This window comes from Ranitomeya variabilis, chromosome 2, assembly GCF_051348905.1.
Source record: "Ranitomeya variabilis isolate aRanVar5 chromosome 2, aRanVar5.hap1, whole genome shotgun sequence".
NCBI classification, from domain to species: Eukaryota; Metazoa; Chordata; class Amphibia; order Anura; family Dendrobatidae; genus Ranitomeya; species Ranitomeya variabilis.
In genome coordinates, this window is record NC_135233.1 from 112287290 (window position 1) to 112314308 (window position 27019).

A 27019-nucleotide genomic window follows, 5' to 3' on the forward strand; every position below is an offset into this window, starting at 1 on the left:
ATTTAAGCTGTTTTGGCAGTTTTTTGGTTTTTGCCTCTCATTGAATTCAATTTGGTTTGGATATGTTCGCTGAACTGTTCGACGAAAGTGTTTGCTGAACATTGGGTACGTTCGCCAATCCGAACTGAACATCGGTGCGTTTGCGTATCCAAACTGAACCGAATATTGAAAGGTTCTATCATATTTACCCAGGATGCACAACCTCTTGAAGATGCTGTCTAGATGTATTCACAATAAAGCCAGGAAGGACGTCACTGGCCGTTCATCATGTAACCACAGTCGATCACCCCACCGTCAGACAGTCAGCATTCCGGTTTTGTTTGCAGGTAAAGGCAGATATCCAGTGGGAAATAGAAGAAATATTGCAGCTGGGGATAATACGAAAGTCCAAAAGTGTGTGGGCCTCCCTAGTTGTTCCAAAACAGGACCAGGCCACCATATTTTGTGTGTGCTACCAAACTTGCAATCATCTGATCACTTGTGCTATGCACAGCAAAGCCACAGGATTCCATATATAGCAAAAATTATGGTCTCCCATGGACGCCAGCCACAGACTGGTTTTCACAGTAGTACCATCATGACAGGCACCGGGGTCATCAGACTCCCGGTCATATTGGTAATCACTTCCCTGGGGCGCCAATGGATGCATAGAATGGTGAGCCCCCCTGTCGGTGCACATTAAATGCTGGCAGTGGCATTTAACAGTTTAACAGCCACGGACATAGGTCCTCTCCTCTTGATTGTTCGAGGCAGATGATGGCTGAATAATACAAGTAGACAACATTGATTGTAAAATGTTTTGCAACAGTCATCGTTTTACAGAACAAAAGTCCAAAACTAGAGAGAATTTATTTATTTATTTTTAATCATATTTATATCTAACAGAAAAATTTGAACAACAAGTTTTGACTATTAATGTTCAAATGTCCAACGCCATATCCATTGCTGGGCAGCTCTGAACAAAAACACATGTAGAGATTCTCCAGGTCTTGGAAACTGCATCTGATCATGTTCTCAGCGCAGTTCAGTGCAGGTATTATTCACCTTTTTCTTCCAAGATGTGTCATGCTTGTATAGAAGCGATAAGTCGCCTTTCTCATTAACCTGAAAAGAATTAAAAGACATGTTTTTAAAAAACTTGACGATATGTACTGGTTATCAAATGAAACAAACTAAGCAAAGACAACTTCAACATTATATTTTTGGTCATCAGCTGACGTTGAAATAGACATGAAATATTGCATTATATATTGTCTACAAAAAAGGCCAATTTGGAAATTGAAAATAGGAAGTTGCCAATATTAGTGTAATGTTAGAAAAATGCAATATGAACCATACGACTATGGTGAGTGTACTCATAATAGATCTATACGGCATGTAATGTTTGAGGGACTTATCTCGCCCGTCAGATTGTGTGTTGGCGATTCTTCCGCAGCAGTAGGCTGATAACTTTCATCGATTACTTCCTTTCTCAACCCAGATTTAAATAATTGCACAGCAAGAAAAAATAATAATTGTTGAAAATAAATCCAATAATAAAAACTATATTGCATTTCTTCTCTTATTACACCTTGCTTACATTATCATGTCCTCGTCGTTTCACTTCTTGAAAGCAAGAATGATTGTTACTTACAATGATTTAGTATTGACATGAAGAACATATATAAATAGAGGAAAAACAGAAATATTTACCTGGAAAATACATGTTGGAAGCTTGGGGCAATCAGAAGAGGTGGATTCTGAATGTTTGCTGTTAGCTGCTTGTGATGAAGACGTAAACTGATTGTCTCCCTACATGGTAAAAAAAAGGCAAAATATATAAAAACATTTAAGCTTTAAGTGATAAAACTCAATAAGAGACTAAATTAGAGACTCAAGATTCTCAATAGTTTAAAAATCACTTATTATAGATTGCTGACAATAGTGGAAGTGGAAGGATGAAGCACTACCAGCAAGCAAAAAAGAAAAGGGTACACAGCAACAAGTGACAGCAAAAAGTACAGCCAAGAAGCAACGAAGAGTGGTGGTGGTGGGAGACTCACTACTGAGAGGCACAGAAGCAGCCATCTGCAGACCGGACATAACCGCAAGAGAAGTATGCTGCCTTCCAGGTGCGATGATCAAGGATGTGACCGATAGGATACCAAAGCTCTTCAGCTCCAAGGACGTCCACCCATTTCTTCTGATACATGTTGGCACCAATGACACGGCAAGGAAGGACTTACCGACAATCTGCAAGGACTTTGAAGAGTTGGGGAAGAAAGTAAAGGAACTGGATACATAGGTAGTTTTTTCTTCTATTCTTCCAGTAGACGGGCATGGCACCAGGAGATGGAACAGGATCCTTGATGCGAACAACTCGCTAAGACGATGGTGCAGACAACAAGGATTCGGATTCCTGGACCACGGTGTGAATGACTTGTACGATGGACTCCTCGCCAGAGACAGACTACACCTCAACAAACCTGGGAAACACACATTCGCCAGAAGACTCGCTACACTCATCAGGAGGGCGTTAAACTAGAAGAAGAGGGGACGGGAAGAAAAACATTAGACTCGAACAAAGAAGACCCAGGAAAACATACTCAGAAGGGAGGTAAGAACATTTCTAAAACAATCCACAGCGAGGAGATTGGAACAAAACAAAATCCTCTAAACTGCATGCTCGCAAACGCCAGAAGCCTGATAAACAAGATGGAAGAACTAGAAGCAGAAATATCTACAGGTAACTTTGACATAGTGGGAATAACCGAGACATGGTTAGATGAAAGCTATGACTGGGCAGTTAAACTTACAGGGTTACAGTCTGTTTAGAAAGGATCGTAAAAATCGGAGAGGAGGAGGAGTCTTGTCTAAAGTCCACTTTAAGGGAGGATATTAGCGAAGGGAATGAGGATGTCGAGTCCATATGGGTCGAAATTCATGGAGGGAAAAATGGTAACAAAATTCTCATTGGGGTCTGTTACAAACCCCCAAATATAACAGAAATCATGGAAAGTCTACTTCTAAAGCAGATAGATGAAGCTGCAACCCATAATGAGGTCCTGGTTATGGGGGACTTTAACTACCCGGATATTAACTGGGAAACAGAAACCTGTGAAACCCATAAAGGCAACAGGTTTCTGCTAATAACCAAGAAAAATTATCTTTCACAATTGGTGCAGAATCCAACCAGAGGAGCAGCACTTTTAGACCTAATACTATCTAATAGACCTGACAGAATAACAAATCTGCAGGTGGTCGGGCATCTAGGAAATAGCGACCACAATATTGTACTGTTTCACCTGTCTTTCACTAGGGGGACTTGTCAGGGAGTCACAAAAACACTGAACTTTAGGAAGGCAAAGTTTGACCAGCTTAGAGATGCCCTTAATCTGGTAGACTGGGACAATATCCTCAGAAATAAGAATACAGATAATAAATGGAAAATGTTTATGAACATCCTAAATAGGCACTGTAAGCGGTTTATACCTTGTGGGAATAAAAGGACTAGAAATAGGAAAAACCCAATGTGGCTAAACAAAGAAGTAAGACAGGCAATTAACAGTAAAAAGAAAGCATTTGCACTACTAAAGCAGGATGGCACCATTGAAGCTCTAAAAAACTATAGGGAGAAAAATACTTTATCTAAAAAACTAATTAAAGCTGCCAAAAAGGAAACAGAGAAGCACATTGCTAAGGAGAGTAAAACTAATCCCAAACTGTTCTTCAACTATATCAATACATCACCCCAGCGGACCCCTTAAAGTAGCGTCGGTCACCCTGACCGAATACCACAGGTGGCGTCATGAACATTATCCCCTTTAAGGACGTCCAAAGGGCCACGGACCGGGTCAGCCACCGTGACATCCCCCCGTGAACCGAAGTACCCGGTACTGAGTACCCCACGGCCCCATGGGGGTGCTCCATATAGGACTGTAAATTCTTTCTTTGAGGTAAAACATTTTTTAAAAAGCAGGCAGGGAAATGCTTTATCTCACAAAAAGAATCAGCTGTGATCCTGTGCTGTACTGTCTGTATACTTTTTTGCTTCCTCCCCTGCCCAGGAGCTGTGGTGTGATCAGACCATGTTCCTGCACGGTCATTACACAGTACACAGCAGGGGCACATTTCTAAGATTATCTCAACACAGGGACAATTTCTAAAAACACATCCAATTGTAGAACTTATTATTATTCCAAGATAATAATAATAATAATCTTTATTTTTATATAGCACTAACATATTCCACAGCGCTTTACACTTTTACACACATTATCATCAAGATCTATTGCTTAAAATCAATTTTAAAAATAACTTGGTTTGGGAGAAAACCCCTCTAAGCTAAACTGCCTCTCCAACACATTAAATGGCATCATCTCATCTCCATGGCTTAAATGCTTAACTAAATAAAACCTTTTCTTCTACAAAACCCTGTGTCCTGTACCTTCAGGCTGTGTGCACACGTATCAGATTTTTTGCATTTTTTTGCTATAAAAATGTGAAAAAATGCATACATTATGCATCCCATCATTTAGAATGCATTCTGCAATTTTTGTGCACATGATGTGTTTTTTTCCGCGAAAAAAACGCATTGCGGTAAAAAACGCAGCATGTTCATTAATTTTGTGAATTTTTTGCAGATTTCCCACTATACTATTGCATTGGGAACCTCCGGAAAAATCCGCAAAAAAAACACCAAAAATGCACCAAATACACGGTAAAACGCGGTAAAATTACGGTAAAAACGCAATAAAAACGCATTTCTTGCAGAAAATGTCCTGTTTTGCGCAGGAAATTTCTGCAAGAAATCCTGTTCACATTGTTCTTAGGCTAGTTTCGCATTTGCGTTAGAATCCGCAGTGTTTAATCCGCATCCGCAAGTCAAGGAAAAAAATGCATAGAAACACGTACAAACGCGGCGTTTTTAAGATGCATGCGGTTAAAAAAAGCCGCGTTTGCACGCTTTTCCATGCGTTTTGTCATGCTTTTGCTTTTCTGGTACGCATAGTGAAAAATTTTACAGGAGAAAAATCTAGATAACCAGACACCGCCAATGTGACTACAGAGGGCGTGTATTATGGGATCTCTATATATAGACCCTAGGACTGCTGAAATCTAAACAGTATGCTACTGTATCCTGTGTCATGATAGATCTTCGCATGGAGAGCTTTTATTTCAACCTGGATTTAAGCATCAAGCTGTTTCTTGCCTGTGCGTTTGCTTGGGAGCAAGACAGAAATCGCGAAAGATTGAGAAGGAGACGGCGTAGGCGTTTTTGGAGGCACCCCATTATCGAACTACGTGAGAGCCATGGAGCCTATCACCCGCTGTATGGTGAGCTTAATGCCAACCTGGACAAATTCCTGGAATATACAAGGATGTTGCAAGACTTGTTCCGGGATTTGCTTGCTCATGTCCAAGGAGCCATATGGAGATAGGACACCCAGCTCCGTAGAGCGATTCCCCCAGAGGAACGTCTGCTGGTTACATTAAGGTACGTAACAAATCTAAACAAATGCCAGTGCTAATTTTGGGTGTTCTGATATGTGTTTTTTTGTATTTTCCTTTATGTCTTTAGCATAACAACACCATAAATAGAATTGATTGTAATTTTTTCTTTTTTTCTTCTTCCAGATTTCTGGCAACCGGAGAGAGTTTATCATCCCTCCACTTCCAATACCGGCTTGGAATTTCCACCCTGTCTGGAATAGTTGCGGACACCTGCTGGGCTTTGTGGAATGTTCTCTGTGATGAGCTTATACCCCTACCCACCGTGGACATGTGGATGGCAATTGCTGAAAAATTCTGGAGTGTGTGTGATTTCCCCAACTGTTTGGGAGCGGTGGATGCAAAGTACATCTGCATTATCAAACCAGCCAGAACAGGATCGGAGTACTTCAATTATAAAAAATATTTTTCTGTTGTGCTTATGGCAATAGCCGATGCGGACTGTCGCTTCATCGCTGTGGACATTGGAGCTTTTGGTCGTGGCAACGATTCCCAGACTTTTAAAAACTCAGATATGTGCCGCCGTTTGTATGGCAAAATTTTAATTTTTCACAGCCACAACCTCTCCCCAACACTCAAGGTCCACCGATGCCATTTGATATGGTTGGGGATGAGGCCTTTCAGATGTATGAAAACCTACTGAAGCCATATTCCAGTCGGGACTTGAACCACACTAAAAGGATCTTTAACTACAGACTGACCAGGGCCCGAAGAACAGTAGAGTGTACCTTTGGTATTCTAGTCTCAAAATGGCGCATTCTTGCATCAGCCATTAATCTAAAAATGGAGACAGTCGACGAGGTGGTCAAAGCCTGTGTGGTTCTGCACAATTACATAATGGCTAAGGAGCGACCCAACATTGAACTGGATGAACCAGTTGCACACCCATTGCCTGATTACCAGTATCACCCGCTGCGGTCAACTGCTGAAGTTGGCCACATGCGGAACCAATTTGCTGCCTTTTTTGAATCAGATATTGGACGTGTGTCATGGCAGGACAATGTTGTGTAAATGTTCTGTGGGGATTTTGTCTGTACCAGTTATTTTCTTAAATGTTACTAACATTTGTTAATAAACTTTATTTTTTGGTATCTTGACCGTGTCTCCTATGTATTTCCTCTACAAACCAAGGCTGCCCTCACACCAGCAGTATTTGTTCAGTATTTTATATCAGTATTTGTAAGCCCAAACCGGGAGTGGGTGATAAATGCTGAGGTGCTAAATATGTTAATATTATACTTTTCCTCTAATTGTTCCACTCCTGGTTTAGGCTTACAAATACTGATGTAAAATACTGACCACATACTGCTAGTGTGACAGCAGCCATGTTGTTTTAGTGGCAAGCTTGTTGACGTCATTGCGTCCTGATGCTGTTCTGCAGTATCCTTTGGACGCAGACTGAAGAGACAATGGCTGTAATACAAAACAGATCTATACTCATCAAGTCAGGTGTCAGAAGTAATGAATTCATGATGCACATATAACAGCCTCATGAATTCACTATTTCTGACACATGTCCAGGTGAGCATACATATGCCTTGTATGACCGCCATTGTCCCTTCACTTTGTGTGAAATAGATTATGTACACTGAAGAGAAAAAGGAGGTTATACAATGCACTTCTCTACTCACCAGGTCAGGTGTCCTAACTAATGAGTTTTTGGACACATGACCTGTTGAGTATAGTTCTGCATTGTATTGCCGCCATTTTCTCTTCAGTCTGCAACACTAGTCACAGACTAAGCAGAAGGAAGAGATTAAGGATAAAATACAAGTATAATTTTTTTGGCCCACCTCATATCTCTATACTAAAGACACACAAAACTGCAGCGTTGTACTTGCTAACTACTGGAGCTATGAAGTGGGCCAAAAAATAAAGTGCGCGGCGCAGTTTTTTATTTGGCACACGGTGTGTGTTGCTGGCGGCGAAATGCACAATGAACCAAACCTTTTTGGGGGCAAAAAACATTATTATTTATTTTTAAAAGAAAAATTAACTGCGCCGGCTTGGGATAGAGTGCTGAAAACGGGGGGTATGTAGCTGTGAAGCTTGACTGACTGTGGACGACGCAGGGGTGGCAGGCGAAGGGGCAATTAAGTTACTGGGGTCTGGCAGATCGGGGATGGGGCTCGACGCATGAGAGGGCTGAGACACACTGGAAGGGTGAGACAAACCTGACATTACAGACTCATTGGGAGGTGAGGGGGAGGAATTGAAATAGTCCGCTGTCTTTTTTTCCCTTTTTGGAATCGACGCTGCGGTCTGGGGAGCCTTGGCGGACTCATTTCTTGCGGCCTGGTTGTGGTGGCCGACCTGTCAGGGTCCGTGTGCCGCTGCATGGTTGTGGTGGTGGGGTAGGCCATGCCAGGGTCCAGGTGCTGCTGCTGCATCCTGGTGGTGGTGAAAGCCATTCCAGGGTCCGGGTGCTACTGCTGCATGCTGGTGCTGAAAAGCATGCCAGGATCCGGGTGCTGCTGCATGCTGGTGCTGAAAAGCATGCCAGGATCCGGGTGCTGCTTCTGCTGCAGCTGGGACCTGGTGATGGTGGCCAACCTGTCCTGATCTGGGGGCTGCTGCTGCATGGTGGTGGCAGTGGAGGAGGTCCAAGTAGGAGCAGCGGTTGTCATGGTGGTGGCGGTGGGCTGTCCAACAGCACTCGGCATGGTGGTGGTGCTGTACTGGTGTCTGGCAGTGCTAGGAATGGAGGTGGCCGTGCAGTGGTATGCAGCAGAGGTCGGCATTGAGGTCAATCATGACAGTGTTGGCACAGGTGGATATGCCGCCACTGTCTGCTGAAAATACCGACTCTGCTGCATAGCCTGCACATAAGCAGGATTGCAGGCCTGCATGACACTAAGCTGGAGATCAGGAGTAAGGTGTTCCAACATGCCCTGTTCAATTTGGTTAAAAAAATTATGTGCTGGCCTCTGGAGGTCAGCTTTTACTTGGTCAAGGCTTTTGGTGACCTCCTGGATACATGTATTCATATGGCTAATGGCAGTGTACAGTCGGTCACCCAAAGCCTTGAGTCCATCGTGAAAAACCGAGCTCAAGTGCAAAAATTCGGGCATGAGTGACCTGTCCGATGCCCTCTGCCACTGCCGGGAGGAGCCCCCAAAAAAAGGCAGAGGCAGAGGACTGGGAAAGGGGAACACCTGATGGACCAGCTTCCTGGTCTCCAGTTAGTGTGGCAGGCCCACTTGTTGCAGCGCTGCTGGATGGCTGGGATGGGTCCGTGGCTGTCTGATGAAGGACCGCTCCAGAACCTGCGTCAACAGTGCTGCTCCATGTGCTGTGAACAAAGGAAAAAAAAATTAATACCAAAAACTGAATAAACGCCAACTCCTGTTAAATAGAAACATACAGATTATGGCAATACAACACAACCTAATGCACGGGAGAAATACTTATGTTACGTTCTCTGGGCAAGGATCGGTCTTAAAAATGCCAGAATGCGATGGTATTTATACTTTCGGATCCTTGCTCCAGAACCACTGGGAACACGGCTCTCTTGATGCAGGTCCTTGTTGAAGCGATCCTTCATCGAACGCCAACGTGTTTTGACTTTGAGCACTGTTGAAAAAACAAATCATAATGGTTAGACAATGGACTTTTGGCCGAGATCACACAACTGTGTGTGATGAGAGAAACTCCTGAGAGTTTCTCTCATCACACACATTTGTGTGAGCACGGCCAAGGTCTCTGCTGCTTCACACTGCATTGCAATACTTACAAAATGCAGTTCGGACCCGAGTCGGGGCGTTGTCCTAGCCATCCCACATCGCTTTGGCCACCTCATTCCATAGGCGCCGGATCGTCACGTTGTCCGAGTGCTGTGGAACCTGGGTGTCCCACAATGAGACTCGCTCATGGACCAGGGAGATGAGGATATCGTTGTCAATGAGGTCCTCATGCCGTTCTGGAACCTAAAACATAAATGAAGACATTAAATATTGTATATATTAACATAAGGAAAGGAAAGAAAAGAGAGGCTGAAAAATGGCATGAATAAGGAAAGTCAAGATAAAAAAGGAGTCCAGAAGAAAAATGTAAAGAAAGAGGAAAGTAAAGAAAGGAAGATTCAAGAATACTAAAGTGAGGATACAGTAAACAGTCAGCCTTGTATACATACACGCTGCCGCCTTGACACTCGACCGTGACCCCACTGCTCCTGCTCAGCCTCTGCCGCAGTGGAAGAAGTGCTCTAAAAAAAGGAAAAAAAAAACTGTCATATGTGTAGATGTGACAGTGAATACTTACCAATCTGAGGGGGTGAGTACTTACTTCACTGACCTGTTCGGCTTCAGAAGGCCCAGGACGTTGCTCCTCATCAGAAGAAGACATTCTGATGCATGTAGAAAGAAAGAAATGGCAGAAATTAGAACATGTAGAGACAGAAAATAGAAAATAAAGGCATTGGCTAGGATATACTCACATTGTTCAGACTCTTGTTTCCTCCAAGGTGCTTTTGTCTGTCTGCTCTGCTTCTCTGACTGCTGTGTAGTGACCTGCAACTGTCCACTCTCTCCCTTTATCACCTTGTATGTGGGGGGTGGCTAATCAGTGTCTAGACATGTTTTTCTATGGTGCAACGCATGCGTTCATGAATGCAAGCAAACGCATGTGCTTGCGGCCGCATGCGTTCATATAGACATATTGCCACATTTCTTCTGCTAACAACCGCATACGTTTCTAGGCGGTAAATTGACGCCTCTAAAATTACTACATGTAGCGTTTACGGCGCCAAACCACAGACAACGAAACGACCCATGCGTCGTCAAACGCGGCAAAACGCAATCAAATGCAGACACATGCGTCCCTAATGTTAAATATAGGAATACACAATGCATGCGGATTATTGCGGAAGAAACGCTGCAGACTCAACCGCAAATAAGAATGATCACGGAATAAAAATACATTACTATTTAACAGTATCAGTAAACCAGGTAAAGACTGCAAACCTGTGTCCTTGTTCTTTACTATATCATCCACCACATATTCTGTGCCATACACTTGGGAAGCCCCGGGGACCCTGCTTCACCATCTAGCCGCCCTACTATCACCCCAGAGGACCCCTTTAAGTGGCGTCCGTCCCTACTGACCGAGAACCACAGGTGGCGTCACGAACAATAGACTTTATTCACAATATCCCTTAAAGACCTTTCCCCTTTAATTGGGCGCCCAGGGCCACGGACCAGGTAACAGCCACCGTGACATCAACTTTAAGACTGGCCCCGATACCGAGTACCCCACGGCCCTGGCAGGCCTTCCAGATAGATAGAATAAGTGAATAAGGCGCTATTTTATTTAGCCCATGATGGCGATGTTTCGGTTCAGTGTAGCGAACCTTATTCAAGCATTGAACAAAGTGCACAGGATTGAATATTTAAAGCATGTGCATAATTGGAAATATTTCACAACATTGGTAAAAAAGGGGACATTGCCCTTCAATATGTGAAATACAAAAAGTGCAGAGCATTGTACAGGTCAGCATAAATCACATAAAGTGCAGTGCAAATGTGCCACCATACAGAGGCACATACAGTGCACATCAAAGCACTAATGGACAATAAAAGCACAGACGTGCGACATTATAGTGAATCAACTCCTTGGCCTACCCCATAGCATACGATGAGTCAGGCACATAGTAGCGTCCTATAGTGCTAAATGCACATGTCAGCGAAAGCAATTCAGGTATGATATTGAGAGCGCTTACTAGCGTGTGCGCAGTAGGAAGGTCCGATGCCATATAAGCTAAAGGCAAACAAAGATAAAGGAAACGCGCATGTCAGCGTGACTACAAGAAGAGGACGTCAGCGTAAGAAGATGGGATGCCCCGGACCGGACCACAACACCCATCGGACCGCACCGCACCGGGACCACCCCTGGGGGAGTATAATCTAACCTCTTTTTCTTATCTTTCAGGATACATAGGGGGCTTATCTACAGCATTCCAGAATGCTGTCGATAAGCCCCTGATGCTGGTGGGCTTAGCACAACTTCCATTTTGGGGGTGACAGGTTCCCTTTAAATTACTTGCTAGGGAAGATTCAGCAGATTTGTTTCTCTGCCAACAATGACATATGCCACATAAATTGTTACATGTATATGGAGGAAAAAAGGGAAAAGGGGGAACAAAGTCAGCTCACCAGTCTCTGATTGATCCTCTGTAGTCCTGTCATGGAGACACCCTGATCAGGGGTGTTGTCTGTAGCAAATGCAGGAAAAGAAATCTCCAGCGTGAAACTCTTTCAGTAAAAAGTCCAATGTTTTATTGATAATAAATTTAAAAATCTAGCATCAAAATTGGAAAAAGACATGATGACAAAGGGGTCCCTAGTGGTCTGAAGCCGACGTATTTCGACCGTTCAGGTCTTACTCATGGTATAAAAGAGACCTAGAATGTCAGCCTTATATCCAAAAAGACATACAATACATAGGTGCACTAATTAAAAACATGTGGACAAAGCAAGGAAAGGAGACTCCCACAGTATTTATCTCTTTCGCAGACATACACAATAATACAACCATTGTATAGATTAAACACAGTTATTGTAATAGGAAACACAGTGACTATATTAAAGAAATTGTTTTCTTTCATATGGCAATCCTTAAAACAAAAAAAAAAGTGTGCATGTTTGTTTACTAATTTTTCTGCCCTATCACCTTTTGGGTGCAGCTTTATATACTTCCTACCTCCTGGTATTTCCTGCTGGTGTCTTATTTGGATGTCCAGCCATACTGCTGTAGTTTAAGCTAGTCAGTGAAAGACCAGTTAGAGTCTATATTGGATACAAGCTATTGTGTCCAATATAGATTAAAATATATTATTGAATATTGATAAAAGAAATATTAAAAATGATTCCAATTCTATAATTACCTTTTCTACTGAATACAGTCCATATTACAACAATATAATATCAATAATTAAAAAAAATACTTACCTATTCTCAACCAGGATAAACATTTTAAGAAAACACTCACCAATGAATGAATTCCGTTTTGTTGCCAAGAAAGCACCCACATTGGGTTCATTCTTATCCTCTAGCCTTTTTATTAATAATTCAAACAGACAGAGGTCATGGCTAAACTTAAAAGGCTTTATCAAATGCGGAGTTAAGTGATGCAAAGCATGTAGTTATGCAAAAAAAAACATACCTGACAAATTTTCATCATCTCATAAACAACTACATTTTCCCATTCATGATTCCTTTAATAGTAATACACACAATGTGGTTTACCTTATAGATTGTACTATCTACAAAATTCAATACATAGGCTGTACTACAGGTCTCCGGAAAGTCCACATAAGGAGTCATCTCTCCGATGCGGTAAATCCGGAGGCTATATCAGCTTTGGTGGTAACATTTTGCCAGAGTTCAAAAGGGGGACCTCATTAGATTTAGTCTTTCAGGTATAGAAAAAGTTTACAAACCACAGTGCGGAGGAGATCACAGGCGTAAGTTAATTAACAGGGAATCATACTGGATCTTTATGCTGGAAACAAGATCGCCTCTGGGATTGAATCTTAGACAGGAGTTAATCTTGCAGTATTAATCTACTGTAATTTATTCACTAGTATTTACTTATAGTTTTCTTTTTCATTTTTATTCATTTTCATAGCCACACATTGATTTTATGTCTTTTAGTCCTTTATACTCAGGGCCGGCTCCAGGTTTCTGTGGGCCCTGAACGAAAGAGTGTTAGTGAGGCCCTTTAACACATACCACCATTCATGATGCACAGATATCGCAGAGAAATATAGGGATAGTACAATGCCAAAGATTTCACTTACTTCTTACATTGCATGAGTGATATTTATTGTAAATTCTACAATAGCTCAGAAACTGGCGAATGCTCAAAGCGCACAATGCATGCGCTTCTGGGATTCAAATGTCTGCAGTTAGAGGGACTGCAGACTTTTCATTTTAGACCAGACAGTATGGTTCTCCACACAGTTTTATGGGCACAATATATTCTTCCATATAGTGTTATGGGGACCACATAGTGCTCCATACAGTATCAGCACCACAACAGTTTTCCATACAGTATTGAGCACCACATAGTCCTCCATACAGTATTGAGCACCACATAGTCCTCCATACAGTATTTGGGCATCACATAGCCCATCCACACAATATTATGAGCACAACATACTCCTTTATACTGTATTATGCACACAATATAGTCTTCCATACAGTCTTATGATCACCACATAGTCCTCCATGCAGTATTATGGGCACCACATATTCCTCCTCACAGTATTATGATCACAACATTGTCCTCCATACAGTATTATGGGCACCATATAGTTCTCCATACAGTATTATGAGCACCACATTCCTTTATACAGTATTATGGGCACAATATAGTCTTCCATACAGTATTAGCACCACAACAGTTTTCCATACAGTATTGATACAGTATTGATCGCCACATAGTCCTCCATACAGTTTTATGGGCACCACATATTCTTCCATACAGAAATATGGGTAACACAGACCCCTCCATACAGTATAATGGACCCCATATATTGCTCCATATAGTATAATGAGCCCCATATATTGCTCCACACAGAACAATGGGCCCCATGGTGCGCTCTATACAGAACAATAGATACGATATATTCCTCCATACAAAATGATGGACCCCTTATACAGTACAGACCAAAAGTTTGGACACACCTTTTCATTTAAAGATTTTTCTGTATTTTTATTACTATGAAAATTGTAAATTCACACTGAAGGCATCAAAACTATGAATTAACACATGTGGAATTATAAACCTAACAAAAAAGTGTGAAACAACTGAAAATATGTCTTATATTCTAGGTTCTTCAAAGTAGCCACCTTTTGCTTTGATGACTGCTTTGCACACTCTTGGCATTCTCTTGATGAGCTTCAAGAGGTAGTCACTTCCAACAATCTTGAAGGAGTTCCCAGAGATGCTTAGAATTTGTTGGCCCTTTTGCCTTCACTCAGCGATCCAGCTCACCCCAAACCATCTCGATTGGGTTCAGGTCTGGTGAAGCACCCCATCACTCTCCTTCTTGGTCAAATAGCCCTTACACAGCCTGGAGGTATGTTTGGGGTCATTGTCCTGTTGAAAAATAAATGATGGTCCAACTAAACTCAAACCGGATGGAATAACAAGCCGCTGCAAGATCCTGTGGTAGCCATGCTGGTTCAGTATGACTTCAATTTTGAATAAATCCCCAACAGTGTCACCAGCAAAGCACCCCACACATCACACCTCCTCCTCCATGCTTCACGGTGTGAACCAGGCATGTAGAGTCCATCCGTTTACCTTTTCTGCGCAGCACAAAGACACAGTGGTTGGAACCAAATATCTCAAATTTGGACTCATCAGACCAAAGCACAGATTTCCACTGGTCTAATGTCCATTACTTGTGTTCTTTAGCCCAAACAAGTCTCTTCTGCTTGTTGCCTGTTCTTAGCAGTGGTTTCCTAGCAGCTATTTTACAATGAAGGCCTGCTGCACAAAGTCTCCTCTTAACAGTTGTTTTAGAGATGTGTCTGCTGCTAGAACTCTGTGTGGCATTGACCTGGTCTCTAATCTGAGCTGCTGTTAACCTGCGATTTCTGAGGCTGGTGACTTTGATAAACTTATCCTCAGAAGCAGAGGTGACTCTTGGTCTTCCTTTCCTGTGGCGTTCCTCATGTGAGCCAGTTTCTCTGTAGTGCTTGATGGTTTTGCAACTGCGCTTGGGGACAGTTTCAAAGTTTTCCCAATTTTTTAGACTGACTGACCTTCATTTCTTAAAGTAATGATGGCCATTCGTTTTTCTTTACTTAGCTGCTTTTTTCTTGCCATAATACAAATTCTAACAGTCTATTCAGTAGGACTATCAGCTGTGTATCCATCAGACTTCTGCTCAACACAAATGATGGTCCCAACCCCATTTATAAGGCAAAAAATCCCTCTTATTAAACCTGACAGGGCACACCTGTGAAGTGAAAACCCTTTCCGGTGACTACCTCTTGAAGCTCATCAAGAGAATGCCAAGAGTGTGCAAAGCAGTCATCAAAGCAAAAGGTGGCTACTTTGAAGAACCTAGAATATAAGACATATTTTTAGTTGTTTCACACTTTTTTGTTAAGTATATAATTCCACATGTGTTAATTCATAGTTTTGATGCCTTCAGTGTGAATTTACTGTTTTCATAGTCATGAAAATACAGAAAAATCTTTAAATGAGAAAGTGTGTCAAACTTTTGGTCTGTACTGTATAATGCTCAAAACTGAATAATGGATCCCTTATAAAGCTACATGTAGAATAATGGACCCTATATATTGCTCCATACAATATAATGGACCCTATTTAATGATCCATATAGAAATGGGCCCCATATAATGCTTCATACAGAATGATGAGCCACATATAATGCTCCATACAGTATATAATAGTCAGATATATTACTCCATACAGTACAATAGGCTCCATATAGAATGGGTGCCATATACTGCTGCATACAGAATAATGGACCCCATATAATGCTCCATATAGAATGGCCCCCATATAATGCTCCACACAGAATGGGCCCCATAAAATGCTACATAGAGAATGAGCCCCATTTAATGCTCCATAGAGAATGGGTCCCATATATTACTCCACTGAGAATAAGTCCCATATAATGCCCCAAACAGAATGAGCCCATTTTAATGCTCCATAGAGAATGAGCCCAATATAATGCTCCATAAATAAATAAATAATCAAATACTCACCTCTCCTTGTTCCCCACTGGCCATATGTCCTGTCCTTTCAACATCTTCTGACCCTCTGCACTGCTCAGCACAGTAGTGATATAATTGTGCCCTCTGACATGAGACCTCACAGAGAGATACAGAAGAGACAGGACCTGCGGGAACAAGGTGAGGTACTGTATATACGCGAGTATTAGCCTAGATTTTCAGCCCCAAAAAATGGGCTGAAAGTGCCCCTCTCGGCTTATACTTGAGTCATGGTCGGCGGGGGGCTTTGGTGGTCGGTTTGGTAAGGGGGAGCGACGATGGTCACATACTCACCTGCTCCTGGCGCTTCTGGCGCTGTCTCTGCATGTCCCATGGTCTCCGGCGACGGCAGCTTCTTCCCCTATTCAGCAGTCACGTGGTACCCCTCATTAAAGTAATGAATATGGACTCCACTCCCATACGGGTGTAGCCGCATATTCTTTACTGTAATAAGCGGTACCGGTGACCGCTGAACAGAGGAAGAAGCTTCCGGCTCCCGGAGACCATCTGTCTGGGAAAAGCTGCCAGGGACCGTGTGGGGAGCAGGTGAGTATTTCTTGCTACTAGCAGTGAGCGAGCATAGGGCTGTTTGCCGCCGGCCGGTGCACTGCCTGGAGCCCGCTCACGTGAAAGCAAAAGAGGAAAAAAAAACTCCACCGAAGCCGCATTTTTCCACATTTGGACTATTACAAAGACCGACTAAAGGGAACTGTGGACATTATCGACTATACCGCACCAGGTAAAAAATCAATTTATTATCTTGCTCAGAATTTCCTTATGGTAATGTCGTGCTCCACGGTGGAGCTATTTTAAAACACAGCACAAACTTATTTTTTAATAGTTTTTTAAAGTCATATAAAAGGTGCAAATATTTATTGTTTTTTGGAGGTATTTAGTGTTCACAAAACTGGAGAACTCAGCGCGGATTATTTTTATATATATACCTGAGTATTTCATATTCACCTTCCCTTGTTTCACCGCCACCCCATCTTCCCCGTCCTCTTGCTGTGACTGTTCTGGTCAGAGGGCGCGATGACGTGTTAGTGTGCGCTCCGCCCTCTGCCTGAACAGTCAGTGCGGAGAGACGGGACGCTTAGGAGCACCGGGCAGCGACAAGAGGTGAGTAAGTATGTCATTTTTTTTTATTGCAGCAGCAGCATTATATGGGGCACATTGTTATATGAAGCATCTATGGGGCCATAATGAACTGCATGGAGAATTATATGGGGGGTCTATGGGGCCATAAAGAACTGCATGGAGCATTATATGGGGCATCTATGGGGCCAATAAGAACTGCATGGAACATTATATGGGGCATCTATGGGGCCATAAAGAACTGCATGGAGCATTACATGTGGCACATTGTTATATGGAGCATCTTATGGGGCCATAATGAACTGTATGGAGCATTATATATGGCACATTGTTATATGGAGCATCTTATGGGGCCATAAAGAACTGTATGGAGCATTACATGTGGCACATTGTTATATGGAGCATCTCTGGGGCCATAATGAACTGTATGAAGCATTATTTGTGGCACATTGGCCGATTTGCTCAGGGGTCCACTTGACCGGGTACCCAGGGTGATGACACCTGCTGACTGATTTAAACATATGGTATTGAGAAACGACCATCTAATTTACATTGGGTATACTTATATTCCTAATTGTCAGTGAACAGGAGAGACACTTAAGGTACCGTCACATTAAGCGACGCTGCAGCTATATAGACAACGATGCCGATCGCTGCAGCGTCGCTGTGTGGACGCTGGACAGCTCTCCAGCGACCAACGATGCCGAGGTCCCCGGGTAACCAGGGTAAACATCGGGTTACTAAGCGCAGGGCCGCGCTTAGTAACCCGATGTTTACCCTGGTTACCAGTGTAAATGTAAAAAAAACCAAACACTACATATTTACATTCCGGTGTCTGTCGGGTCCCCCGGCGTCCGCTTCCCTGCACTGTGTAAGCGCCGGCCCTAAAGCAGAGCGGTGACGTCACCGCTGTGCTTTGCTTTACGGCCGGCACTGACACATTCAGTGCAGGAAGCTCTGAGCAGCAGCGCGGACGCCGGGGGACGTGACAGACATCAGAAGGTGAGTATGTACTGTTTTTTTTTTTACTTTTACAATGGTAACCAGGGTAAACATCGGGTTACTAAGCGCGGCGCTGCGCTTAGTAACCCGATATTTACCCTGGTTACCATTGTAAAACATTGCTGGCATCCTTGCTTTTGCTGTCAAACACAACGATACATGCCGATCTGACGACCAAATAAAGTTCTGGACTTCTAGCTCCGACCAGCGATATCACAGTGGGATCCAGATCGCTGCTGCGTGTCAAACAGAACGATATCGCTATCCAGGACGCTGCAACGTCACGGATCGCTATCGTTATCGTTGGAAAGTTGGTCAGTGTGAAGGTACCTTTAGTCGAAACGCGTAGATCTGGCCATTGGTTCTTTATCATGTATATTGCCAATAGTTTTAAAGTTTTGCTTTTAATGGCTGAATTAAATGCTATGTTTTAAGCAAAGATTACAATTCTTGTAATTGTTCCTGACTGTATCATAGGTTTCTATGAAACTCCATACCCATTATGCCCAGAAAACTGGTGAGCTGACAATTTTTCAAATTGTTTTGTTCTTGCAGATTAACCCTATATCTGCAGGTATATAATGTTTTCTGAGGTGACATGTCCCCTTTAACACCTCTGCAATTACATTACAGTGCGCTGTACAGTTTCTCAAACCTTCTTACACCTTGATATTGAAAAGGAGTGAGATATTAGACTACCCTTGAAGACTTGTACAATGTAATTTTTGATATGTTGAGACTGGTTTGGCACATCCATGTGGTTTAGTACTATCCTACTGTTCTCGAAAGTGAAGATTAGGCAGTCGGGAAAGAAAAGGTTACAAGCTGACCAGCCCAGATAGTGGGAAGAGTTGCAAAGAAACTAAAGGGAAGTTAGTTCTTGGTTTAGTAGTAAGTGTTTTGGGTGTAGTGAAATGAAAAAGGCGACATTGCCAGGCTGTAATATGAGTGTGTGTGTTAAGGAGATGACCCAGAAACACAAGTAGCAAGCCAACAACTGGATTAAAGAGGTGGCAGAAATATCTGAAGACAGCAGACAAGTAGGGGTACCTTGCTGTGAGAGAGAGAGACCGTGTAAGTAGACTGTAGATTTCTACTTTTGAAGTACAGCGCCGGAAGTCTTCAAGACAACCTTTGGCAGAGGATTAATCCTTATATTGTCCAGTCGTTCAACAGTGAATAAATATTTATTCAGGAACAAAGATAACACAGCTTAAATCTGGCATTTCTTGTATTTTAGGATCTTAGCATCTTGTCTGTCAAAGCCTACAGAAATACTTCCATAAACAAAAATCAATGAAAACAGATCTTTATTAGAACAAATAACAAACAAACAATCATATAAAAAGATGCTAAGAGAGGGGTACTGCAGAAACAAAGTACTGGGCAAGTGTGCAAAAAGTCAATTGTATGTCCTTGACAGTATAGGCCTCAAAATGTATTTATACAAGAATAACTTAATTTCGGAAAGAAATTTTTCACAAATATTTGAGTATAAAATCCATATGGAGTTAAAAGTACAACTATCTCAAAAAAATGTTTCTACAAATTACTCATGGCACAATATCTCCACCTAGTGTTATCTATTGAATTTAGACCTAAAAACAAGGAAATGTGCTTCATTAGTGAGAAATACTGTTTAGTTCATGCAGATAATCAAATACAACCGTAGTGCAAATTTGTATTTTATATAATACACAAATAAAATTTCATTGCTGACATGTAAACAGTTGCAGGAGGTTCATCTGGGTAACCATATATGCACTTGTTCTTTCCAGTGTTTTGCCGTTAATACTTATGTCTCCAGGCATGTGGATGTCTGGGTGTCCGGCATTCTGACTGCTCCTATACATCTATGCGCTAGCACTTTTTTAATGGTACTTACCTTATGGAGCAGGGATTTTGGCTCACACCCGATGTCGCATGTGTCTGCTCCCCATATACTTATATTTCTATCTGTTATCTTTTTATTGAAAAGATAACCAGTAATACCTATCTGCTGTATGCAATGATCTGTAACTGTTTACATAAGCACTGACACTTTAATTGAGCATTATATAAAATGCATATTTCCACTATGGTGGGATTTGATTATGTGCATGCACTGAACAGTATTTCTCACTAACGGAGCACATGTCCTTTTTTTGGGGGGTCAACATTCAATAGATACCGCTAGACAGGGCCAGCTCCAGGTTTTCATGGGCCTCAGAGGAAAGAGTCTCAGTGAGCCCATTTAACACATACCACAATTCATGATGCACAGATAAAGCAGAGAAATATAGGTATAGTACAATGCCAAAGATTTCAGTTACTTCTTACATTACATGACTGATATCTATTGTAAATTCTACAATACCATACCGTAGAAGGGATTCAGGAGATCGAGGGTCCACAGGTTTCAAGGTTTCAGTACCTGTAGTATTAGAGGTAAACAGGATATTGATAAATGTACCCTATCAGTAGAAACTGTCCTCAACAGTGTACCCTTTACCAAAATCAATTTTCTCCTATATAGTCATCCATACAGTATAATGTGCCTCATATATTGCTCCATACTGTACAATGGGCCCCATATAATGCTCTATACAGAATAATGGGTCCCATATATTACTCCATACAGTATAACGAGCCCCATATAATGCTCCATACAGTATAATGGTGCCCAATGCCTCATATAATACTCTATATAGAATGGGCCCCATGTAATATTTCAGAGATAATGGGCTCCATATAATGCTCCATACAGAATGGGCCCCATATAATGTTCCATAGAGAATAATCACCCCATATAATGCACCATACAGAATAGTGGCCCCATATATTGCTCCATACAGAATAACGGACCCCATAAAATGCACCATACAGTATAATGGGACCCATATAATGCTCCATACAGTATAATGGGACCCATATATTGCTCCATACAGAATGGTCCTCATATAATGCTTCATACAATATGGGCCTCATATAATGCTCAATATAGAATTGGCTCCATATAATGCTCCATACCGTATAGGCACCATATAATGCTCCATACAGATTGGGCCCCATATGGTGCTCCATACAGAATGGGAACCATATAATGCTTCATACAGTATGAGCCCCATATAATATTCCATACAGTATGGGCCCCATATATTGCTTCATACTTTAAAAAATCAAATACTCGCCTCTCCTTGCTGGCCGCAGGTCCGGACTTGTCAGCATTGCAGTCTTCCAGCCCTCTGCACTGTGACTGCTCAGAGCAGAGGGCGCATAGTAGTGATATCATCGCACCCTCTGACCTGAGACATCACAGAGTCAGAAAACGCAAAGACCCCAGAGCTGCAGAGGAACAGGGAGAGGTGTTATATTGCATTACTGATGGTGTGTGACCCCCCGCTTGCTCAGGGCCCCAGCACTTTTCTGGGTGCAGTGGGTGGTGACATTGGCCCTGCTACTAGGTGAAGATATTGGGTCATGTGTAATATGTAGAACCTTTTTTTTTTACAATATTTTTTACTTTTCTCCATATGGGTTGGATACTCAAATATTTGTGAAACATAATTAATTGATTCTTGTATGTATACATTTTGAGCCCTATATTGTCTAACACATGCAAAAGACTTCTTGCATACTTACCCAGTACTTTTTTCTGCAGTACCTCTCTCTTAATGTGTTTTTATATGATTGTATAGTTTGTTATTTGTTCTAATAAATATTGGTTTTCATTGATTTTTGTTTATAGGAGTATTTCTAGTAACATAGTAACATAGTTAGTAAGGCCGAAAAAAGACATTTGTCCGTCCAGTTCAGCCTATATTCAGTCAGAATAAATCCCCAGATCTACGTCCCTCTAAAGAACCTAATAACTGTAAGATACAATATTGTTAGGCTCCAGAAAGACATCCAGGCCTCTCTTGAACCCCTCGACTGAGATCGCCATCACCACCTCCTCAGGCAAGGAATTCCAGATTCTCACTGTCCTAACAGTAAAGAATCCTCTTCTATGTTGGTGGAAAAACCTTCTCTCCTCCAGACGCAGAGAATGCCACCTTGTGACCGTCACCTTCCTTGGTATAAACAAATCTTCGGAGAGATATTTGTGTTGTCCCCTTATATACTTATACATGGTTATTAGATCGCCCCTCAGTTGTCTTTTTTCTAGACTAAATAATCCTAATTTTGCTAATCTCTCTAGGTATTGTAGTTCCCTTATCCCATTTATTAATTTTGTTGCCCTCCTTTGTACTTGCTCTAGTTCCATTATATCCTTCTTGAGCACTGATGCCCAAAACTGTACCCAGTACTCCATGTGCGGTCTAACCAGGGATTTGTACAGAGGCAGTATAATGCTCTCGTCATGTGTATCCAGACCTCTTTTAATGCACCCCATGATCCTGTTTGCCTTGGCAGCCACTGCCTGGCACTGGTAAGTTTATCATTAACTAGGACCCCCAAGTCCTTCTCCATGTCAGATTTACCCAGTGGTTTCCCATTCAGTGTGTAATGGTGATATTGATTCCTTCTTCCTATGTGCATAACCTTACATTTATCATTGTTAAACTGCATCTGCCACCTCTCGGCCCAAGTTCCCAACTTATCCAGATCCATCTGTAGCAGAATACTATCTTCTCTTGTATTGACTGCTTTACATAGGTTTGTATCATCTCCAAATATCGATATTTTACTGTGTAAACCTTCTATCAGATTGTTAATAAATATGTTGAAGATAATAGGTCCCAACACCGACCCCTGCGGTACCCCACTGGTCACAGCGACCCAGTTAGAGAATATACCATTTATAACCACCCTCTGCTTTCTCTCACTAAGCCAGTTACTTACCCATTTACACACATTTTCTGTAGGTTTTGTATGTTTCTCTCTACTCCATGATACTTATAGGACCGTGTTTAGGCATCTGTCATGCTTGTGACAATCTTGAGTAAGGGAGAGGTATCTCAAACTGTCGCTCGAACTGGGAACTTAACTATTCCTGTCCCAGTAGTACCCTTGAAGGTAGAGAGGCACAGGTCTCTGACCTTGTTATGCTCCAATTAAACCCTGATCTGTCCCCTCCCCCACCACCATGAGGCACGGGAAAACCAATATCACACAAACGCACTCAAGAACAATAGGGAAGAGGATAGGGACAGGGAAGAATAAACAAAATAGGAATAGGGGCTAGGAGAAAAACTCGTACAACAGGAAACAAAAGATCACTACTACAACAACTCCACTCCAACTACTCGGCTTTAGCACTTAGCACAGGAAGACAAATCTTTCATCAGCCAGTATATACAGAGAAAGTAAATAAAAAGCAGTTGCAGCTGAGAATAACCAGGCTGTATAGTCTCAGCCAGCATGAAAAGAGTCCTTAACCCTATCAGCACTAAAGGAAATCCATTTAAAATAGGACATGAATCATGCCATGTTTAAACGGGACTACGACTGATTACCCGATGCGACCTTCTAACTAACTCCAGGTCTTCCAGGGAGATGTGACACCCTGGTGACTGCATCTATTCTGTCAGCTTGAAAAAGGGAAAGTAAGTGCAGCGCCCCAGAGTCCTGGTCGTTGCAGTACTGACGCTCCGCCGCTAAGGGGAGTGATGGTACGTCTGATGGCACTTAAGGAGTTCACCTGACCAGGTATCACAGTCACACTTTACACTTCACATTCTGGCCACCAGGGGGAGCAAAGGGTTCTATGCATTAGGCCACTCCTCACAATCTGGTAAAACTGGGGGCTGGATAGGAAGTCAGTCAGAAGCTGACTGGGTTGGAACCAGGCAACATCCTGTGGCAGAGGGTGTTGCAGGGGAAGATTCAGGGGGGTCTCTGTCAGGGGTGGGATCCTGACAGTGGCCTAGCGAACAGAACGTTATGGAGCCGTGCCTGCACTTGAATGCGGTGGCATCCTAAGAAAGGAAAAGTAGCGAGGTTTATGGTGGAGAAGTGAGAAACGAGATCACAGCAAAAAGGAGATAAAGCCAGTAGGAGTCGTGCCGTCAGATCAAGGCAACATCCTACTGAGGCGCGTAGCCGGTGGCCGGAACGCTGAGGAAGTATTAGGCTCCAAGCAATACTTCAAACAGCTGCAGGACAGTTAATTTTAGGTTGGCTGTCTCACCTAAATCACCTAAGCAGACATAGGGGGCAATTGTGGGAGAGGGGAGACGCTAGGGTCCCGGAAGAACTCCAGGCCTACCCGTCATACGGGTGCATCCAATCCATATCATCTGGGGGACGGAGAAGAACATCAGAATAGATACGAGTTGTGAGAAAGAAGAACATCAGAAACTGACACAACAGTTGTGAGGACTATCCCGTGGTGCTCAGCAGGGAGGTACTACAACACACAGGCGCTAGAAGGTAGGCACTGATTTCCACCTGCAAAGGAAACTCTGGATGTGCCTTCGGACCGGCCAGTCTCAGCCAGCCCTGTTAGCAGTACTCTGGAATGAGGATCCTGAAGCCTTCAGTAAAGAGGTAAAGAGACTGCAACCCTGTGTCCTCGCTATTCATCGCGACCTGCACCATGCACCATCATCTTAACTTTCATTGGATGCCCCTTAGCAGGGTCACGGACCGGGTCTAGCCACCGTGACGACCCCAAGACAGAGACAGAGAGGCCCGGTACCGAGTACCCCGCGGCCCTGCGTCTGGGGGCGCTCCATAAGCATGTGCATCAGCAATACACATGGTGAACAGGAACTTCCTGGTTCCTTTTTTTTAACAGTGCTTTACTGGCAATATAACACTTTGAAGGACATAGAAATTCATTCACCATTACACAGTAGCAAATAGTAGTTGATGCCAAATATACAATAATAGGCATTATTCCAACACCCCCACTCAACAACTTCTAATCCTGTAAGTCCCATAGTAATTCTAAATTCTTCAAATTTGGCTCTTGGTAGTGGGTTTGTCGTAACATCAACTATCATCTGGTCAGTGTCTCAATAAACAAACTCAGTTCTGCCATGTTCTATCAAATCACACAGGTGATGATGTTTAAAGTCAATTCATTAGGTTCCTGCATTGATCTTCTCACTCCTGGTCGTCACAGTAGCATTACTTTCCTCACGGGGAGAGTGATGTTACGCCTGGAAGCGATGAAGGAGATCTTTTATCAGGTAACCACAATGCATACAACATGTTCACACTCCAGACCAGAAGGGGGAGCTCTAAGCCTAGTTTAGGGTGAACTCCCCTATAAAGACATTCTGATCTGGAGGGAAAGAGTTCAGTTCCTTTCAGGAAAGTGAGAGAGGAGGAAGAGGTCAAACCTAGAGTGTCAGAAGATCTGAAGGGAGCCGTGTAGCCGGAGTTGCAACAGCTCCTAAAGAAGGAGATAATACATAAGGAAAGGACATCATTCAGTGAGCATGAAGGAGATCGAAGCACAGGAGAGGATATATCAGGGGAGACCAGCCACTAGCAGGCTGCCTCCCTCTGAAGCGCAGATAACCGGTAGCCAGACCACCGAGGTTGTAAGAGACTCTAAGACTTACATCAGACACCGGCAGGACAGCTGAACTGCAAGTTACCTGTCCGCCACACACACCCGAGACACAGTAACACATAGAGCCTGGGGCGTGCTAGAGTCCCTGTAAAAAAGGCTCGAGTTACCTGTCATGCAGATATTGTACTATTCTATAAAGGGGACAGAGAGAAGAACTGTGAGGACCTTCTCTGAAGCCATAGGCAGTAAGGGACTACAACAACACCGCACTAGAGGAAGGCTTTTAACTCCACCTGGTAAAGGGGTACTCTGGATTCGCGTCCAAGCCGGCCAGACCCTGCCTGCCCTTTGATCTGGTATCATGGACTGTGGCTGCCTGTAGTCTTCAGTAAACCAGGTAAAGAGACTGCAAACTTGTGTCCTCGTTCCTTACTGCGCCATTCACCATCTTCCATCTACACACCATGATCCCTGGGGATATACTTCATCTGTGGGAAGTTATAACATCTAGCTGCCATAACATCACCCCAGAGGACCCCTTAAAGCAGCGTCGGTCCCCACTGACCGAATACCACAGGTGGCGTCACGAACATAAACTTTATTCAATTTCCCCTTTTACATGGGCGCCCAGGGCCACTGACCGGGTCGCCACCGTGACATCCCCCTGTGAACTCCAGGCCTACCCGTCATGCAGGTGCATCCAATCCATATCATCTGGGGGACGGAGAAGAACATCAGAATAGATACGAGTTGTGAGAAAGAAGAACATCAGAAACAGACACAACAGTTGTGAGGACTATCCCGTGGTGCTCAGCAGGGAGGTACTACAACACACAGGCGCTAGAAGGTAGGCACTGATTTCCACCTGCAAAGGAAACTCTGGATGTGCCTTCGGACCGGCCGGTCTCAGCCAGCCCTGTTAGCAGTACTCTGGATTGAGGATCCTGAAGCCTTCAGTAAAGAGGTAAAGAGACTGCAACCCTGTGTCCTCGCTATTCATCGCGACTTGCACCACGCACCATCATCTTATCTTTCATTGGATGCCCCTTAGCAGGGTCACGGACCGGGTCTAGCCACCGTGACGACCCCAAGACAGAGACAGAGAGGCCCGGTACCGAGTACCCCGCGGCCCTGCGTCTGGGGGCGCTCCATAAGCATGTGCATCAGCAATACACATGGTGAACAGGAACTTCCTGGTTCCTTTTTTTTAACAGTGCTTTACTGGCAATATAAC

General features: G+C 43.1%; 1 long non-coding RNA gene across 1 annotated transcript in view; it reads right to left on the reverse strand.

Annotated features, from left to right (window-relative positions):
• Positions 1-907: 907 nt before the first annotated feature.
• The window catches only part of LOC143809160 (uncharacterized), a 66279-nt gene continuing 40167 nt past the window's right edge, over positions 908-27019 (reverse strand). The window contains exons 2-3 of the long non-coding RNA XR_013222108.1: positions 1693-1791; positions 908-1104 (exon numbers count right to left, since the gene is read on the reverse strand). This is a non-coding gene — a long non-coding RNA (uncharacterized LOC143809160). The remainder of the gene's footprint in view (positions 1105-1692; positions 1792-27019) is intronic.